This window comes from Taudactylus pleione, unplaced genomic scaffold (assembly GCF_031769625.1).
Source record: "Taudactylus pleione unplaced genomic scaffold, aTauple2 ptg000222l, whole genome shotgun sequence".
Lineage (NCBI taxonomy): Eukaryota > Metazoa > Chordata > Amphibia > Anura > Myobatrachidae > Taudactylus > Taudactylus pleione.
Window position 1 is genome coordinate 2,168,236 of NW_028284624.1, and position 22,275 is coordinate 2,190,510.

General features: G+C 41.2%; 2 pseudogenes; both read left to right on the forward strand.

Moving 5' to 3' along the window:
• Positions 1-4,114: 4,114 nt before the first annotated feature.
• LOC148517321 (uncharacterized) lies at positions 4,115-8,918 on the forward strand (annotated as a pseudogene).
• A 6,715-nt stretch (positions 8,919-15,633) lies between these two features.
• On the forward strand, positions 15,634-17,138 carry LOC148517322 (uncharacterized; annotated as a pseudogene).
• The last annotated feature ends 5,137 nt before the right edge of the window (positions 17,139-22,275 follow it).

Sequence of the window (22,275 nt, forward strand, 5' to 3'; positions counted from 1 at the left end):
AAGGGAAGGATAAGTTAATATATACCAGACCTGAGAGCAACTGAGTGCCCATGAGCACATCATGTTCTAATGGGGGTATGCAATCAGAACATCAACATTCACTATGTCAACATTCATAATGTCGACAGTTATATCTATGCTGGTGTTTAGCTATAAGCCTGGTTAATTCCTCTTTAGGTATAATGCACAAAAGTGTGGTTATCACATGGTAACACTTTATATCCTCACCCATTCACCAGAGTTGTGCTACTATCTCTCACACCAGTAGCACTCAGCCTGCAGCAGTTGCTATTCTCCAACAACATGATGGATCAGCACAATTGAATCCAAATTAGCTGATTAACCTTCAGTTTGAGCAGGAGAGACTACCAGCTAAACCTTCCAGTGGTATACCAAGCCTCATCTCAACCTTTTATACAGATGTGTCCTAATACACTGTTGCTCAAGTAGTGCCAAATAGTCCATCTCAGTGTGTCAGGTCCCGTGCTACTCTGATTATGCCAAGCATCTTTTTCATATCTTTTTTGGTCACTAAGACACACCAGGAGACTGCACTGATTAATTTGATATATGACACTTGTATATCTGTGTGTGACTAAGTCTGACTCTGCATATGAAGTGCTGCAATGCAGCATTTTTTTTCCATGCCAAGTTCCATTGTGCTTCATTAGAGACTCAGGGGTAAATTTACTAAAGGTCGATTTGGGATTTTGAGTGATTTGGCATGCGATTTTCATTCGATTTGTATTCGATTTTGCATTTGGGTATTTACTAAAGGCCAAGTCGAATGTAAAATCGATTTTCAATTCCAATTTTAGTCAAATCGACCTCAAATTAAACATCGGGAAAACATTGGTACTTTTACATAGCCCAACTCAAAATCGAACTCAAAATCGGACTTCAAATCGAACTTCAAATCCCCAAATGAATAGACCTGCTCATGCTTTCGATTTGAGCATAAGCAGTGTGAGAGTCTATAATAATTTATAGTGTTTATTTAAAACATACTGTAAGATTCACCAGTATTTATGAGAAAAAGCCATTTTCCTTGACACAAATATCATGATATTGAAACACCATCATATTGAATGAGCAGCTGAAATAGAGCAACAGCTGAAAAATCCCAGAATAGGATACCAAGTTTGGACACTGTGAAAAAAAAGACAAAGTGAAGATGCATTGACACATCCTATGTACTTGTTAAACCAATCATATGTATTCTTTTCTGTCAAACCATTTTTGGCAAATGTTTGTAACAGCAGTTTTCTGAACTTATAAAAGACTGCTCAAATGGGATGTACCTCTGAGAGCTAAGTGGAAAACATCACAAGTGTGTGTTGAGTTTCCTTATCTTCCCAGCCAGCTGGAAGGAAAATTAATAATACAGGAGCAGCATTTCTCATACCATGATCCAGGGGTAGGATGCCTCGTCACCCTAACATTTCTGGGGGCAAACGTCCGGGATTCCCAACGGCCTGTCTTGTACTGACGAATTTCCACTTGAAAATTTGGAACCGCAGGAGCAAATTCCGATCGGTGAGTATTGAAAACAAATGCGCATTTGCATTTTTCAATGCTCTCGTCTGCACTTCCTAATTAGTATTGTGGGGTTCAGTATGGATGTGCTAATACGGGATCTATGAATAGATTGTATGACAAACCTGCTTTTTTAAATTATAAGTTGTCTTGTCTTGAAGTGAGTAAAAGGGTGTGATTGTATGTGTGCTAACTATGAGATGTATATGAAGGAACAAGATCTTTAAATTATCAACCAAAGACTGCACTTTTCATTTGCAACTAAAGGCTTGTCCTGTCTTTTGAGAACTGTGACCCCTGGGTTGAGACATTCACTAATCTCCTTGCTCTCATAGTAGCTGCAAAAAGTGACACCTAGCACCTAAACATGGCAAAAGTGTTTAGGAGTGCAGAGAAAGGTGCCCATTGATTTGGGATAGGGTCATTCATGTTTCTTCATTGGTACCCCTAGGAGCACCTGGGGCTGAAGGGTTGTACATGTTATTCATCTGTGTAGCATGCCAGAAACATTAGAACAGTGGGTCATAATCTGTGGGAGTGTTATAGTGACATTGGGAATACTGTATTGTCTTTTTTAAGGACAGGGATAACAGGTCTCCAGAGTCTGATATATGAACCACATATAACTAAAGTTTGAGGGGTGTACATGTGTAGTGATATTACAGAAAACCAGATCATTTATAAGTCATGATCTAGTAGCTGTAATAAATAAGAGGATCCCTGTGGTAAAATATTTACCTCATAGGGTGTCAACATATTTGGCCACCAAGATAGATAAGGACTGGGCTGGACTAATAAATTAGTTACCCAGTAATTTGTGCAGGGATAGTTCAGTAGTAGTCTGTCCAGTTATTAGGTGATTGCTAGCAGATAGGCATTTGAAGCTGATAAGACAGGTATTGTTGTATGGTTACCCAGTATGCAGAATTAAGGATAAGTAGTGAGTGTTCTTTTGAATAAAATAAAGGTTCCTCAGGGGATTCAGGAAAGACTTGGATTAAAAAAACAAAAAAAATAATGGGGGCTCAGGGCAGTACAGGCATGGTAAAAGAATTACCATGTGCTCCTGTGGATCTAGTCGAATCCAGGGAGGGGAAAAGTGCACATAAAGATATTCAAAAGATACTACAGAAAGCAGGGATGCCCAGTGTGGGTTCCCTAGACCCTGTAAGATGGGAAATCTTTGCAAAAGAAAACAAGGCTTGGATAGAGTGTAAGAAAGTAGGCAAGCAAGTACAGGCTCGGTTAAAGGTAGCCAAATAAATACATAAAGAACAGAAGGTAACAGAAGACACTGAGTTTATGGAAGATTGTGGTCCAAATACTGTGAGGCCTGTTCCAGTGACCCCTTTTGTAAATCAACAGGCATCACTATCAGCCCCTGATTTAAGCCCAAAGTACCCAAGTTTGGCTCCATTTACCACACCAGTAAGAGATGGCAGGAAATGCCCAGTATGTGGTAAATGTGTACCTAATGTTAACACTAATTGCCCATTTTGTGGGAATCAAGTGCCCTGGCCAGAGGAACCCGGTGATCAAAAAGGCTTAACCAGATCACCTCATTATCCATCACCTCCACACTTATCACTAGTTACACCACTAGATCCTCCACTGCCTTATGCAGGAGGAAATTTCAGCCCTATACCCATACAAGGGTGGTCAGGCACCTTAATGCCTTGGATGTTTAATAAAAACAGACACAGGACACGAGTGTGCAAGAAGCAAGCCACAGAGAATAATGATGAACCTTGTGGCTGTGAACACTGTGGGGGTGAACAGATGTATTTTCAGAAAGGGACAGGTCCACCCCCATACCAAAACACATCTGTAGAGGCTTAACCTGTAACTACAAATGAGGTGTTTGAAAGAAATCCCCAGGATGCAGCAGTTATGATAAGAGTAAGAAACCAAAATCAGTATAGACCATGGCAGCAGCAGAGATGAAAGATATTGTAAATAAAGCCCCAGACACCAGAAAGAATCCAATGGTTCTCTACAGATATGTGGAGAGATTAGCAGCTAGGTGGGGAGCTACTTGGGCAGAAGATGTTCCCTAGATATCTGTAACAAATCAGACAATTCCTGGAACAGGACTAACAGGACATACCGTATCCTTACATGTTAGTAAGCCCATAAAAGTTGCATTGGGGTCAAAAGAAATGAAAGTGCCTGTAGAATTCCTGGCCTCCAGATCCTATCCAGTTAATTTGTTCGGAGCAGATATCCTTAATGAATTACAAGCTACCATTGTGTACAGGGATGGTAATGTAATACTGAAAGGAAGTACAGGGCAGGATCTTCAATGTCAGCTAGCAGCAGCAATATATTTGCTGCAACACCAGACATAGATAGAAGTGATGATCCCTGACTGGCTTTCAGGAGTCCCTGAAAAATTATGGTCTAAGGGTAAAACAGATGTGGGACTACTGGATGTACAACCGGTTACACTCACCTTAAAACCAGGTGTAGTGCCAGTAAAGATTAAATAATACCCATTGACCAGAGATCAGGAAAAGGCCATACAGCAGCAGATTGCTGCATATGAGAAAACAGGGGTTATAAGAGAATGTAGGTCCACATGGAGAACCCCTTTATTTCAGGTGAAAAAGAAGGTGGGGCAGTTGGTAAACAGGAATACTGGATGGTGCATGATCTTAGAGAGGTAAACAAATGGTTGGTGGTGGACGTACATATAGTGCATAATCCACACACCTTGTTAAACCAAACACCAGCAACAGTAACTTATGTCATAGTAATAGACTTAGCTAATGCATTTTTTTCTGTACCTCTTACATCAGAGTGTCAGCTCTATTTAGCTTTTACAAGTATGGGCAAACAGTATTGCTGGACTAGATTACCCCAAGGAGGGGCAACCTCTCCATCTGCATTTACAGAGGCTATGTCCATCATTCTGCAAGATGGGAGACCACAGTTTGAGACCACCCAGTTGCTGCAGTATGTGGATGATTTGCACCTATGTGCAGATACAGAGGGACAGTGTCAAAGTGAAACCAAATCATTGCTTATTTTTCTGTGTGAACAAAATTGCAGAGTGTCAAAAGAAAAATTGAAAAACAGCTCAAGCACAAGTTACCTTTTTAGGACATTGTATTTCTCAAGGTACAAGACATTTGACACAAGATAGGATATCAGCTATACAGAAAGTGCCAGAGCCCACTACCACCAGGCAACTCAGAGCATTTCTACTCCTAATAGGGTATTGCAAGGATTGGATTTCCAATGCATCCCTCATAATACAGCCCCTCTATGATGCATTGACAGATATAAAAGACAAAACAGTAATATTAACATCAGAACAGAAGGAAGTTTTTATGCAGATAAAAACTGCAGTTACCCAAGCACCAGCACTAGGATTACCCAGATATGACAGACCTTTTATGCTATTCTGTCATGAAACACAAGGCCATGCTTAAGGGGTATTAGTGCAGGAACTTGGTGGTAAACAAAGTCCCTGGGATATTATTAATTGCAGCTTGATAGTATAATCAAAGGAGCACCCTCTTGTATAAGACCAGTAGCAGCTGCAGCTATGCTTAAAGACAATGCAGCAGATTTAGTGCTGGACCATTCATTGATAATACAGGTTCCCCACTCAGTAACAGAAATATTTAACCAGGCCAGAACTAAGCATCTTTCTGCAGCCAGGTTAACCAAGTATGAGGTAGCCCTACTAAGCCCTACCAATGTGACCATTAAGAGGTGCACAGTGTTGAATCATGCTACATTGCTTCCAACGCAGGATTCAAAAGAGGGGAATAGTGAGGGAGGCATACATACACCTGTTGATAACATACCAGGTAATGGCAATAAGGAACACAACAGTGATGAGGGGGATAATGTACTGCAAATACAGTCACGTAATAATACTAATCAACATTTTTCTGACCATGATTGTCTTAAATTTATGAAAATGGAAATGAAGGAACTAAAAAACAGATGTTGCCTTATCTAATCCAGACTGGGAATTGTTTGTAGATGGCTCTAGATATTATCATGAAGGGTCCCCAAGAACAGGGTATGCAGTCACCTCCTTAGGTGATGTATTGATTCAGCAACCACCCCCACCTTCCTGCTCAGCACAGGAAGCAGAGTTGAGGGCACTCGCTGAGACATGTATAATGGCTGAAAATCAGACAGCAAACATTTACACTGACTCTAGGTATGCCTGGCGTGTGGCCCATGATTTTAGGCCTATTTGGAAGAGTAGGGATTTTATGGGCTCGGCTTGTAAAATCATTAAGCATGCTGAGCTCATTAGATCATTGTTTGCAGCCTTACAGCTTCCAAGTAGAGTAGCACACACCAAGGAGAAAACAGCTGAGGTCAAGGGGAATGCCAAATCAGATGCTGTGGCTAAGCAAGCTGCCCTGTTACCTATCCCAGCCCTCTATGGTATAGAAACAGACACAAAGAAAGACTCTTTGGACATACAGGCATTACACCAGTTTGAAGAACAAGCCACAGAGAGGCTGGGAAAAAGAGGGAGCCACCTGTGTTAATATGCATTGGGCTAAAGCCACCAGGTGGTGCCTCCCAAGGGCCTTATATCCCCTGATGACCCAGCTGGCCCATGGTCCAGTGCATAATTCAAAGGAGGCAATGGTAAACATGGTGCTCCAGCACTGGATAGCACCAGGCATTAATGCAGCAGCTACAGCATATGTAGCATCATGCCAGCTGTGTGGGATACACAATCCAGGACAGACAGTAAAAGTACCACAGAGACATACACCAAAGCCATTATACCCATTTCAGAGACTGCAGATAGACTATATTCAGTTGCCTAGGGTGGGGACATATGAGTACGCCCTCATTTGTACAGACCTCTTCTCTAATTGGCCAGAGGCTTGGCCAGTTGCTAAAGCCACTGCAAAAGCAACATCCACCAAATTAGTAAGTGAAGTAATTTGCAGATATGGTATACCAGAAACTATAGAGTATGATAGAGGGTCACACTTTACAGGAGAAATTATGCAGCATATCATGAAGGATATGGGCACTGAACAAGCCTTTCACACCCCTTATAGGCCTCAGGCCAGTGGGTGTGTAGAGATACTAAATGGTACCCTCAAACTAAAGATACAAAAGATGATGGCACAGATACGCAAGACATGGGTGGACTGTCTGCCCATAGCTTTATATTCAGTAAGAACCACCCCTAGTATGAAACATAAGTTGTCACCTTATGAAATACTATTCTTATGACCTCCTAAGACAGGGTGTTATTTCCCCCAACAGTTGCAGCACAATCAAGCAGATTTAACAGACTATGTAGCTACTCTTTGTAGTCAAGTAAATAACATCCATTCTTTAGTTTTCTCCTTCCTTCTAGACCCAGAAGCGGTACTTGGTGTACATTCATTGGAGCCGGGCAATTGGGTATACACTAAGAGACATGTCAGAAAGTCTCTGGAGCCAATATTTGATGGTCCATATCAGGTTCTGTTGACTACACCAACCTCAGTGAAAATTGGAGGAAAGAGCACGTGGATACACGCCTCACATTGCAAGAAGTTGACGGTCAAGATTGAACCACCATCATGAATCCTTTTTGTGTGATAATGTTGGCTATAATTAGTCTAAGGGTATTGCACACACACCAGGGGACAACAGGAGGACAAATAGAGTACTCTAGGGTCGTCTATGGTAACCAGACTTACCAGTTACACAGATTTAATGTAACCTGGTCCTGAGGTTCGATATATTTAAAAGGTTTGGGACAATATAATATAAGGCATCTCTACTGGGCACCAAGGGAGCATGATAATATTACTATCATAAATGGAATAAAAATTAAGTGTTGTACTGATAATTTTACGGGCTATAAAGGATTTTTGAAAACTTGGGCACAGGTTATTTAGTATGTCAATAGTACGGACCCTGGTATACCCATATTAAGCCCAACAACTATAGAAAGAGGTGTAGTGCTAGTTTGCACTAATACCAATCAATTACCAAATAATTCAGTAATAATGACAAGGATGTGCGTCCTAAATAGCAAGCCCACTATAAGGAATGACTCACTAGTTAAAGTTTCCTCCACTTGTGTAAATGTGGGTACCCAAAGACAAACCATTATATTAAGATTAAATATTTCTTTCCCCCAGATCCAAAATGCTATAGCAGACAAAAGAGAGAATGGTATGATACATTGTTATGAGCATCAGGCACAGATATAGAGTTACTTAATAGTATAGATATAGAAACTTTAGCCAGCAAAATGAGTAATGCAGGAGAAGATATGAGAAGATTAGTTACAATGCAAGCTACATGGATACTTACAGTATTTACCCCATTACAGGCCAGTATATCTTGGGATAATTAATATTTACAGGTGTTCAATAGCACATTGTTTAACACACTTTACCTGTCAACAAATGTTTCTGAACTGTTTAATGGTACAGAATGTTCCCTCAGAACCATGCATCAAAGTATGCAAAAGGACAAAGCACAAACACAGTTTATGACAGGTAACGAACAAGTATACAGAATGATGTTTAATATATCTTCCTTGTTATGGATACAAATTCAGGGAGAGAAGATGTGTACTGACAACTTTTGCATTGGTGAAGTTCATGTGTATAATGTCACACAGAAACAGGTTATGTGTAAGTACTTCATCTTACCAGACCCCTTGTAGACAACTACTGGAGGCCCTCAGTTGTGGACTCCCTAGATGAGAGGTACACACATAGACACCAGTAAAAGGACACATGACTTATCCCTATGTACTGATACCGATGATGGATTAGTATGTCCTCAGCAAACACAGCTATATGAGCCTTGTAAGTTAGACTACCAAACCTGTGTATGCAACTGGGAATTGCATGATAAAGAGGTGGATATGTTTATAGAGGTAGAGCCTCAGGTTGTATGCCTAGTCACATATGATATGAATACAACTTCCCTCTATAATTTACCAAATCCTTTTTCTGGATGCTTATTTAATGTTACACACCTCAGGTGGAAGAACACTACTTATATGTTCTATGCAAAGAGACAAGCTGTACAGTTTGAATTTCAGGTGACTGAGATACCTCCCCATAACCTTAAAGTTAATCTCCAAAGTATCATTAATGCCATTAATAATACAGAAAAACTTGCTCACCACTTATAGAAAGTAAACTATTCTGCCCATCATGCACAAATGCAGACAATTGTAGAAGCAGATAAATTGGTGGAAGTAGCCACACAATTAAAAGATAATTTACAGCACCATTGGTGGGATGTGTTCCCAGGTAAATCACCTTCAGTCAAAAGGACGTTTAGTGGTCAAATGAGACCCAGTAATCGTTATAATCATTGTAATAATTTTGCTCATTTTGTGGAACTCCTATCTTATAATTTTAGGAAAATGGTAAATAAAGCATCTGCACCAGTAGGGACTCTCTTTATCACACATAACAAGAGTGCATCCAAGTGGGAAAAGTGTTTAGCGTGTGAAAGAATTACATTGATCACACCTGAGAAGAAATGTGGTTTCTGTAGTACTGATGTTGGAAGAAACCCCTCTTTCTAGGGAAAGATACGCCGGGATTCTTGGCATTCTAGTGATGAATGATGCTTGCATCTACTTGCATAGGGTGACTATGGAAGTAATATAGTTACTATGAAAGCCATGACTCCAATAAGGGAAAAATTGTATGTTTTAATAAAAAGAGGGGATTGTGAGAGTCTATAATAATATATAATGTTTATTTAAAATATACTGTAAGATTCATCTGTATTTATGAGAAAAAGCCATTTTCCTTAACACAAATATCATGAGATTGAAACACCATCATATTGAATGAGCAGCTGAAATAGAGCAACAGCTGAAAGATCCTAGAATAGGATACTAAGTCTGGACACTGAAGAAAAGGCAAACTGAAGACGCATTGACACATCCTATGTACTTGTTAAACCAATCAAATGTATTTTTTTCTGTCAAACCATTTTTGGCAAATGTTTGTAACAGCAGTTTTCTGAACTTATAAAAGACTGCTCAAAAGGGATGTACCTCTGAGAGCTAAGTGGAAAACATCACAAGTGTGTGGTGAGTTTCCTTATCTTCCCAGCCAGCTGGAAGGAAAATTAATAATACAGGAGCAGCATTTCTCATACCATGATCCAGGGGTAGCATGCCTCATCACCCTAACATTTCTGGGGGCAAACGTCCGGGATTCCCAACTGCCTGTCTTGTACTGACAAATTTCCACTTGAAAATTTGGAACCGCAGGAGCAAATTCAGATCGGTGAGTATTGAAAACAAATGCGCATTTGCGTTTTTCAATGGTCTCTTCTGCTTGTCCTAATTAGTATTGTGGGGTTCAGTATGGATGGGCTAATATGGGATCTATGAATGGATTGTATGACAAACCTGCTTTTTTAAATTATAAGTTGTCTTGTCTTGAAGTGAGTAAAAGGGTGTGATTGTATGTGTGCTAACTATGAGATGTATATGAAGGAACAAGATCTTTAAATTATCAACCGAAGACTGGACTTTTCATTTGCAACTAAAGGCTTATCCTGTCTTTTGAGAACTGTGACCCCTGGGTTGAGACATTCACTGATCTCCTTGCTCTCATAGTAGCTGTAAAAAGTGACAACTAGCACCTTAACATGGCAAAAGTGTTTAGGAGTGCAGAGAAAGGTGCCCATTGATTTGGGATAGGGTCATACATGTTTCCTCATTGGTACCCCTAGGAGCGCCTGGGGCTGAACATGTTATTCATCTGTGTAGCATGCCAGAAAGATTAGAACAGTGGGTCATAATCTGTGGGAGTGTTATAGTGACATTGGGAATACTGTATTGTCTTTTTTAAGGACAGGGATAACAGGTCTCCAGAGTCTGATATATGAACCACATATAACTAAAGTTTGAGGGGTGTACATGTGTAGTGATATTACAGAAAACCAGATCATTTATAAGTCCTGATCTAATAGCTGTAATAAATAAGAGGATCCCTGTGGTATATATATTTTCCTCATAGGGTGTCAACATATTTGGCCACCAGGATAGATAAGGACTGGGCTGGACTAATAAATTAGTTACCCAGTAATTTGTGCAGGGATAGTTCAGTAGTAGTCAGTCCAGTTATTAGGTGATTGCTAGCAGATAGGCATTTGAAGCTGATAAGACAGGTATTGTTGTATGGTTACCCAGTATGCAGAATTAAGGATAAGTAGTGAGTGTTCTTTTGAATAAAATAAAGATTCCTCAGGGGATTCAGGAAAGACTTGGATTAAAAAAACAAAAAACATAATGGGGGCTCAGGGCAGTACAGGCATGGTAAAATAATTACCATGTGCTCCTGTGGATCTAGTCGAATCCAGGGAGGGGAAAAGTGCACATAAAGATATTCAAAAGATACTACAGAAAGCAGGGATGCCCAGTGTGAATTCCCTAGACCCTGTAAGATGGGAAATCTTTGCAAAAGAAAACAAGGCTTGGATAGAGTGTAAGAAAGTAGGCAAGCAAGTACAGGCTCGGTTAAAGGTAGCCAAATAAATACATAAAGAACAGAAGGTAACAGAAGACACTGAGTTTATCGAAGATTGTGGTCCAAATACCGTGAGGCCTGTTCCAGTGACCCCTTTTGTAAATCAACAGGCATCACTATCAGCCCCTGATTTAAGCCCAAAGTACCCAAGTTTGGCTCCATTTACCACACCAGTAAGAGATGGCAGGAAATGCCCAGTATGTGGTAAATGTGTACCTAATGTTAACACTAATTGCCCATTTTGTGGGAATCAAGTGCCCTGGCCAGAGGAACCCGGTGATCAAAAAGGCTTAACCAGATCACCTCATTATCCATCACCTCCACACTTATCACTAGTTACACCATTAGTTCCTCCACTGCCTTATGCAGGAGGAAATTTCAGCCCTATACCCATACAAGGGTGGTCAGGCACCTTAATGCCTTGGATGTTTAATAAAAACAGACAAAGGACACGAGTGTGCAAGAAGCAAGCCACTGACAATAATGATGAACTTTGTGGCTGTGAACACTGTGGGGGTGAACAGATGTATTTTCAGAAAGGGACAGGTCCACCCCCATACCAAAACACATCTGTAGAGGCTTAACCTGTAACTACAAATGAGGTGTTTGAAAGAAATCCCCAGGATGCAGCAGTTATGATAAGAGTAAGAAACCAAAATCAGTATAGACAATGGACAGTAGCAGAGATGAATGATATTGTAAATAAAGCCCCAGACACCAGAAAGAATCCAATGGTTCTCTACAGATATGTGGAGAGATTAGCAGCTAGGTGGGGAGCTACTTAGGCAGAAGATGTTTCCAAGAAATATGTAACAAATCTAACAATTCCTGGAACAGGACTAACAGGACATACCGTATCCTTACATGTTAGTAAGCCCATAAAAGCTGCATTGGGGTCAGAAGAAATGAAAGTGCCTGTAGAATTCCTGACCTCCAGATCCTATCCAGTTAATTTGTTAGGAGCAGATATAATTAATGAATTACAAGCTACCATTGAGTACAGGGATGGTAATGTAATACTGAAAGGAAGTACAGGGCAGAATCTTCAATGTCAGCAAGCAGCAGCAATATATTTGCTGCAACACCAGACATAGATAGAAGTGATGATCCCAGACTGGCTTTCAAGAGTCCCTGAAAAATTATGGTCTAAGTGTAAAACAGATGTGGGACTACTGGATGTACAACCGGTTACACTCACCTTAAAACCAGGTGTAGTGCCAGTAAAGATTAAATAATACCCATTGACCAGAGATCAGGAAAAGGCCATACAGCAGCAGATTGCTGCATATGAGAAAACAGGGGTTATAAGAGAATGTAGGTCCCCATGGAGCACCCCTTTATTTCAGGTGAAAAAGAAGGTGGGGGCAGATGGTAAACAGGAATACTGGATGGTGCATGATCTTAGAGAGGTAAACAAATGGTTGGTGGCGGACGTACATATAGTGCCTAATCCACACACCTTGTTAAACCAAACACCAGCAACAGTAACTTATGTCATATTAATATACTTAGCTAATGCATTTTTTTCTGTACCTCTTACATCAGAGTGTCAGCTCTATTTAGCTTTTACAAGTATGGGCAAACAGTATTGCTGGACTAGATTACCCCAAGGAGGGGCAACCTCTCCATCTGCATTTACAGAGGCTATGTCCATCATTCTGCAAGATGGGAGACCACAGTTTGAGACCACCCAGTTGCTGCAGTATGTGGATGATTTGCACCTATGTGCAGATACAGAGGGACAGTGTCAAAGTGAAACCAAATCATTGCTTATTTTTCTGTGTGAACAAAATTGCAGAGTGTCAAAAGAAAAATTGAAAAACAGCTCAAGCACAAGTTACCTTTTTAGGATATTGTATTTCTCAAGGTTCAAGACATTTGACACAAGATAGGATATCAGCTATACAGAAAGTGCCAGAGCCCACTACCACCAGGCAACTCAGAGCATTTCTACTCCTAATAGGGTATTGCAAGGAATGGATTTCCAATGCATCCCTCATAATACAGTCCCTCTATGATGCATTGACAGATATAAAAGACAAAACAGTAATATTAACATCAGAACAGAAGGAAGTTTTTATGCAGATAAAAACTGCAGTTACCCAAGCACCAGCACTAGGATTACCCAGATATGACAGACCTTTTATGCTATTCTGTCATGAAACACAAGGCCATGCTTAAGGGGTATTAGTGCAGGAACTTGGTGGTAAACAAAGTCCCTGGGATATTATTAATTGCAGCTTGATAGTATAATCAAAGGAGCACCCTCTTGTATAAGACCAGTAGCAGCTGCAGCTATGCTTAAAGACAATGCAGCAGATTTAGTGCTGGACCATTCATTGATAATACAGGTTCCCCACTCAGTAACAGAAATATTTAACCAGGCCAGAACTAAGCATCTTTCTGCAGCCAGGTTAACCAAGTATGAGGTAGCCCTACTAAGCCCTACCAATTTGACCATTAAGAGGTGCACAGTGTTGTATCCTGCTACATTGCTTCCAACACTGGATTCAAAAGAGGGGAATAGTGAGGGAGGCATACATACACCTGTTGATAACATACCAGGTAATGGCAATAAGGAACACAACAGTGATGAGGGGGATAATGTACTGCAAATACAGTCACATAAAAATACAAATCAACATTTTTCTGACCATGATTGTCTTGAATTTATGAAAATGGAAATGAAGGAACTAGAAAACAGATGTTCCCTTATCTAATCCAGACTGGGAATTGTTTGTAGATGGCTCTAGATATTATCATGAAGGGTCCCCAAGAACAGGGTATGCAGTCACCACCTTAGGTGATGTATTGATTCAGCAACCACTCCCACCTTCCTGCTCAGCACAGGAAGCAGAGTTGAGGGCACTCGCTGAGGCATGTATAATGGCTGAAAATCAGACAGCAAACATTTACACTGGCTCTAGGTATGCCTGGTGTGTGGCCCATGATTTTAGGCCTATTTGGAAGAGTAGGGATTTTATGGGCTTGGCTTGTAAAACCATTAAGCATGCTGAGCTCATTAGATCATTGTTTGCAGCCTTACAGCTTCCAAGTAGAGTAGCACACACCAAGGAGAAAACAGCTGAGGTCAAGGGGAATGCCAAATCAGATGCTGTGGCTAAGCAAGCTGCCCTGTTACCTATCCCAGCCCTCTATGGTATAGAAACAGACACAAAGAAAGACTCCTTGGACATACAGGCATTACACCAGTTTGAAGAACAAGCCACAGAGAGGCTGGGAAAAAGAGGGAGCCACCTGTGTTAATATGCATTGGGCTAAAGCAACCAGGTGGTGCCTCCCAAGGGCCTTATATCCCCTGATGACCCAACTGGCCCATGGTCCAGTGCATAATTCAAAGGAGACAATGGTAAACATGGTGCTCCAGCACTGGATAGCACCAGACATTAATGCAGCAGCTACAGCATATGTAGCATCATGCCAGCTGTGTGGGAAACACAATCCAGGACAGACAGTAAAAGTACCACAGAGACATACACCAAAGCCATTATACCCATTTCAGAGACTGCAGATAGACTATATTCAGTTGCCTAGGGTGGGGACATATGAGTACGCCCTCATTTGTACAGACCTCTTCTCTAATTGGCCAGAGGCTTGGCCAGTTGCTAAAGCCACTGCAAAAGCAACATCCAACAAATTAATAAGTGAAGTAATTTGCAGATATGGTATAACAGAAACTATAGAGTATGATAGAGGGTCACACTTTACAGGAGAAATTATGCAGCATATCATGAAGGATATGGGCACTGAACAAGCCTTTCACACCCCTTATAGGCCTCAGGCCAGTGGGTGTGTAGAGATACTAAATGGTACCCTCAAACTAAAGATACAAAAGATGATGGCACAGACATGCAAGACATGGGTGGACTGTCTGCCCATAGCTTTATATTCAGTAAGAACCACCCCTAGTAAGAAACATAAGTTGTCACCTTATGAAATACTATTCTTATGACCTCCTAAGACAGGGTGTTATTTCCCCCAACAGTTGCAGCACAATCAAGCAGATTTAACAGACTATGTAGCTACTCTTTGTAGTCAAGTAAATAACATCCATTCTTTAGTTTTCTCCTATCTTCTAGACCCAGAAGCGGTACTTGGTGTACATTCATTGGAACCAGGCAATTGGGTATACACTAAGAGACATGTCAGAAAGTCTCTGGAGCCAAGATTTGATGGTCCATATCAGGTTCTGTTGACTACACCAACCTCAGTGAAAATTGGAGGAAAGAGCACGTGGATACACGCCTCACATTGCAAGAAGTTGACGGTCAAGATTGAACCACCATCATGAATCCTTTTTGTGTGATAATGTTGGCTATAATTAGTCTAAGGGTATTGCACACACACCAGGGGACAACAGGAGGACAAATAGAGTACTCTAGGGCCGTCTATGGTAACCAGACTTACCAGTTACACAGATTTAATGTAACCTGGTCCTGAGGTTCGATATATTTAAAAGGTTTGGGACAATATAATATAAGGCATCTCTACTGGGCACCAAGGGAGCATGATAATATTACTATCATAAATGGAATAAAAATTAAGTGTTGTACTGATAAGTTTACGTTCTATAATGGATTTTAGAAAACTTGGGCACAGGTTATTCAGTACAGACCCTGGTATACCCATAGGAAGCCCAACAACTATCGAAAGAGGTGTAGTGCTAGTTTGCACTAATACCAATCAATTACCAAATAATTCAGTAATAATGACAAGGATGTGCGTCCTAAATAGCAAGCCCACTATAAGGAATGACTCACTAGTTAAAGTTTCCTCCACTTGTGTAAATGTGGGTACCCAAAGACAAACCACTATATTAAGATTAAATATTTCTTTCCCCCAGATCCAAAATGCTATAGCAGACAAAAGAGAGAATGATATGATACATTGTTAGGAGCATCAGGCACAGATATAGAGTTACTTAATAGTATAGATATAGAAACTTTAGCCAGCAAAATGAGTAATGCAGGAGAAGATATGAGAAGATTAGTTACAATGCAAGCTACATGGATACATACAGTATTTACCCCATTACAGGCCAGTATATCTTGGGATAATTAATATTTACAGGTGTTCAATAGCACATTGTTTAACACACTTTACCTGTCAACAAATGTTTCTGAACTGTTTAATGGTACTGAATGTTCCCTCAGAACCATGCATCAAAGTATTCAAAAGGACAAAGCACAAACACAGTTTATGACAGGTAATGAACAAGTATACAGAATGATGTTTAATATATCTTCCTTGTTATGGATACAAATTCAGGGAGAGAAGATGTGTACTGACAACTTTTGCATGGGTGAAGTTCATGTTTATAATGTCACACAGAAACAGGTTATGTGTAAGTACTTCATCTTACCAGTCCCCTTGTGGACAACTACTGGAGGCACTCAGTTGTGGACTCCCTAGATGAGAGGTACACACATAGACACCAGTAAAAGGACACATGACTTATCCCTATGTACTGATACCGATGATGGATTAGTATGTCCTCAGCAAACACAGCTATATGAGCCTTGTAAGTTAGACTACCCAACCAGTGTATGCAACTGGGAATTGCATGATAAAGAGGTGGATATGTTTATAGAGGTAGAGCCTCAGGTTGTATGCCTAGTCACATATGATATGAATACAAATTCCCTCTATAATTTACCAAATCCTTTTTCTGGATGCTTATTTAATGTTACACACCTCAGGTGGAAGAACACTACTTATGTGTTCTATGCGAAGAGACAAGCTGTACAGTTCGAATTTCAGGTGACTGAGATACCTCCCCATAACCTTAAAGTTAATCTCCAAAGTATCATTAATGCCATTAATAATACAGAAAAACTTGCTCACCACTTATAGAAAGTGAACTATTCTGCCCATAATGCACAAATGCAGACAATTGTAGAAGCAGATAAATTGGTGGAAGTAGCCACACAATTAAAAGATAATTTACAGCACCATTGGTGGGATGTGTTCCCAGGTAACTCACCTTCAGTCAAAAGGACGTTTAGTGGTCTCATTCACCCAGTAATCATTATAATCATTGTAATAATTTTGCTCATTGGAAGAAACCCCTCTTTCTAGGGAAAGATGCGCCGGGATTCTTGGCATTCTAGTGATGAATGATGCTTGCATCTACTTGCATAGGGTGACTATGGAAGTAATATAGTTACTATGAAAGCCATGACTCCAATAAGGGAAAGATAGTATGTTTTAATAAAAAGAGGGGATTGTGAGAGTCTATAATAATATATAATGTTTATTTAAAATATACTGTAAGATTCATCAGTATTTATGAGAAAAAGCCATTTTCCTTCACACAAATATCATGAGATTAAAACACCATCATATTGAATGAGCAGCTGAAATAGAGCAACTGCTGAAAGATCCTAGAATAGGATACTAAGTCTGGACACTGAAGAAAAGGCAAACTGAAGATGCATTGACACATCCTATGTACTTGTTAAACCAATCATATGTATTCTTTTCTGTCAAACCATTTTTGGCAAATGTTTGTAACAGCAGTTTTCTGAACTTATAAAAGACTGCTCAAAAGGGATTTACCTCTGAGAGCTAAGTGGAATTCATCACAAGTGTGTGTTGAGTTTCCTTATCTTCCCAGCCGGCTGGAAGGAAAATTAATAATACAGGAGCAGCGTTTCTCATACCGTGATCTAGGCGTAGGAAGCCTCATCACCCTAACAGCAGGTCTAATTAACACAGATACATGCAGACATCAGTGAGATGTCTGCATGCATCTGACTGTAAAAAGCAAATAAAGAGTTAAATGTTAACAAAATTTGATGTGAGGTCCACTCCCAAAACACAACCAGCCCCGGAGTTTTCAAACCCAGTCCTGGTTTACTAAGTACTAAGTTCAACCAGCACTGGGCTGTGGGAACCAGTCCTGGTTCTGAAATAACAGGGAAAAGTTTGTGTAGGGTCTCCCTGTAATTCACAGAACCAGCCCTGGACCCTCTCTAGCAGGGGACTGATGCAACAGCCAGGGGAGCCCTATCACCGGGTCCCCCAGCTGCAGCATCAGCCCTGACCGCTAGTCAGTTCAGGCCAGGGAGCCCTGGGGAGTTGGGGACCCCTCCAATAAAGGCTAGGGTACCCCTAGCCTAGGTTGTTAGCCCAGGGCTATCTCCGCTACCCCTGGGCGGTGGGTGGTGGGTATATTTGTGTCAATGTAGTGTTAAAAAGAATATGTTTAACATTGTCTTTACAGTACGACTGCAGGTCCCAGCAAGCCTCTCCCACATGCTGGTACTTGGAGAACCACAAGTACCAGCATGTGGGTCATTAAGGGCCCCTGGGACCAGTAGTTCACCTGTAAAGAAATGTTGAAAGAAACACACACACACCGTACACAGTATAAGTTTAATAAATATTGACACAATCAACCCGCCACCCACTGCCCAGGGGATAGCCCTGGGCTAGCAGCCTAGGTTAGGGGTGCCCTGGAGAGGGGGACCCCTTTATCAGAGGGTCCCCAACTCCCCAGGATCCCTGGCCGGGGCTGACTAGCGGTCAGGGCTGATGCTGCGGCTGGGGGGCCCAGTGATAGGGCTCCCCTGGCTGTGGCATCAGTCCCCCGCTAGAAAGGGTCCAGGGCTGGTTCTGTGAATTACAGGGAGACCCTACACAAATTTTTCCCTTTAATTCCAGAACCAGGACTGGTTCCCATAGCCAGGAGCGTTTTAAGAGAGGAGGGGGGCAATGTGCACTTCTCGTGCAGGGCCTCCTCCTCTCTCCCTGGTGGCTGGCAGCCAACTGATGCGGCTGGCCAGCCACTGGAGCATTAGTAGATTCCAGGCACTAGAGTGTGCCTGGAGTCTACTGCGCATGCGCAGAACACCGGAAAATAGCTGCGGTGGCCATTTTCCGGTGTTCTGTGCATGTTCAGTAGACTCCGGGCACACTCTAGTGCCCGGAGGCAACTGTGCATGCGCAGAACACTGTAAAATGGCCGCGGCAGCCATTTTTCTGGTGTTCTGAGCAGCAGTGACACCCGATGCGGGACCTTGGACAGGTGAGTTTAAAAAAAATATGGGTGCAGTGTGTGCGGTGCGGGGCCTCCCTGGACCCGGGGGCCCATGTGCCCCATACACACTGCACCCATTATAGATACGCCACTGCCCATAGCCCAGTGCTAGTTGCACTAAGTACAGGGAGACCCTACGCAATTTTTTACCTGTATTTAGTCAACCAGGACTTGGTTTGAAAAGTCCGGGGCTGGTTGTGTTTTGGGGGTGGACCTCACGTCAATTTTTTTTAACTTTTAACTATTTGTTGCCTTGTTACAGTCAGATACATGCAGGCATCTCACTGATGTCTGCATGTATCTGTGTGAAAACTAACTGCTCATGCTGAAAATGAAAGCATTAAGCAGTTCAATGCAGTTGGGGATTTGCAGTTTGGTTTGAAGTGGGATTTGCCATTCGATTTGTACATGAACATGTCAAATTGAATATCAAATCACTGATCAAAACCAAATCAAATTGAATTTGTTTTGCAAATTGCAAAACAAATCGACCATTAGTAAATCTGGTAAAAAAACCAGGGTTGTCACAATGCGATTTGAGTCGGTTTGAGGTGAGCTAAATCACACTTCATAACGACCATCAAATCGAACTTTAGTAAATTTACCCCTCAGTCGCACACAGATATACAAGTATCACATATCAAATGAATCAGTGCAGTCTCCCCGTGCATCTTAACAACATCATATTGTGACTAAGATGTATTTTTGGCCAAAAAAACACACACAGCGCAAGCAGAGGCTCACTCACACCAGGCGTCATGGCGTATTGAGGTTAGGTGTATGAGGACACATCTGTACCCCCCCTACTTTTTTAAACTTACCAAATACTTACAAAATTAATATTTCATTTTGTATTCAAATACATATGTTGTTATCGTTGCTAATACTATTATTATTACTCTATTTAATGATAGTTACCTTTCTTTTCACACAATTGAGATACTGCTGAAAAGTCAATACATTTTGTTCCAGTGGTATATACTTTCCAATGGTGGACCAATGAATTACTGGGAGCATGAATTGGTATTGCCAAAGTCAATTCTTTGGTAATTTTCCTGCAGAAACCAGATTTGCCCATAGGGACTTGGCCTGAATAAAGTATACTTCAATTCAATGTGTTACATTCTGTATTTATTTGCAAATATTATTGTTTTATTGGATTTAAATGAAATACATCAGGCCTATATGTGACATGATATTAACACTAATTGACTTTAGAGCCAGTTTTAACTATATAAATTAGTATTTATTTATATAATACCACTATATTATGTACTGCAGTACAGATAATATTTAGAGTTTACAGTCCAACTTCACCAACATACATTAGGATTCAATTTAGTCAGCATCAATTCATCCATGTTTTTGTATGTTAGAGGGAAACCAAAGCACCCAGCAGAAATCTACATAAACACAGGGAGAACATACAAGCTCCACACAGATAAGACCCTGGTTAAAATAGAACTAATACAGTAGCTTTGGCAATGTGAGGCATTAATGCTAACCACTGTGCAACCATGTTACCCTTGTTAACAGTGCTAGTCACATGGGCTAGTCACATGGTGTGTGGAGCCCTCTCAGTTTTGCCATGGTAAGATACATGTTATAACTGTCCTTACAAGCCGCATAAAATGATTCTTTTTCTATTAAGGGGTCTACTCATTATCCCTTAATTTCTACAAAAGTAGTTGAAAATTAGAATTTTAATCTGCTTTTGTAAAAATTGGCATTCGATGTAAAAGTAACGTAGAAGATATCACGGATATCCTTCAATCCCCATCTAGTCTGCTGTCCCCATACAGATGGGGACCTAAATTCATCAAGCTCTGAAAATGCTAAATTTTCTGTGCTTGACAGTGGGAATCTTCGCCATCTTCAGATGGTGCTGGTACTTGGACCCCACTCCTTTCCTATAGGAAGGAGACACAGGTTGCGAAGAGGTATCCTACACCGGAAGTCAGACACTAGGTGCGCATGCATGAACCCAAGTTCATGCATGCACCCTAACACTGCCAAGTCAGACTCAGCAGTGCTAAGTTTCACAGTGATAAGAATCGCAGGCACAGCTGATCTTCAGGATAAGGTGTCTCCGCACCAGACCAATGTTAAATTTCTCAGGTGTCTTTGTGTTCACTGCTGCTAATGGTATTGAGTTGTATACTTAATTATGAGGGGTCACACGGGCCCCGATAATGAATAGGCCCCTAAATTGGCTACATCTGAATATACGTTTTTTCTACTAGCTTCTTAAATTTATTGCATGTGTGTCTGATCAATGCCTTCTGATATCACTTTCTCATAGTGATTTGTGTATCAGTTATACCCCTTTTCCACTGCCCAGATAACCCGGGTCTACCTGGGTCACGGCTTGCTGTAAAAGGGTCCTTAAAAAATAACCCATGTTGGGTGACCAGGGAATCTGACCCTGATAGCTACCAGAGTCAAACTCAAGAAGCACCCAGGTAACTGTGTGGTGTAAACCTTGCGACCTGGGTGATCTGGCCCAGGTCAAATGAAAAAGTTGCTGATTGGAGCTTCAGTGAGCAGTCACCATCCACTTTTTATGACCTCATCTTTGTGAACCTGAAAAAGACCATTCTAATGACATACACAGGTGTTGCAGGGTTAATTGTAAATGATACTGATCCAGGAATAACCAATATCCAAGGTGCAGTGTAATACCTCTTTTTCACCAAAAACCCGGGTTCAACCTGGGTTGTCAGACATGGTTCCAACCCAGGTCAGACCCAGGTCAGACACCGTTTACACAGCTCCATCGATCTGGTTTATTCTCAGGTCAGCCCCATTCACACTGAACACGGGTCTGCCCTGCTAAGCTTGTGAGGTCATAAAAAGTGGGGGGTGACTGCTCCATTACCCATGCCCATCCTGGGTCCACCCCTTGTTGCTACCTGGGTTGGATTGCCGGGTCAGTTGACCCAGGTTATTTTTCAGGGACCCTTTTACTCTGAGCTGACCAGGTAGACCCAGCAATAACCCAAGTTATCGCAGCAGTCTAAAAGGAGAATAAACAAGGTCTGACCCAGCTCTGACACTTGTTAGAACCATGTTCGTAAACACAGGTCAGACCCAGGTTTTTGGTGGAAAAGGGGTATTACTCTACTAAGCATAGTATACATCTTAGCTTTTAGTGCAAAATGTGTGTGATTTGTA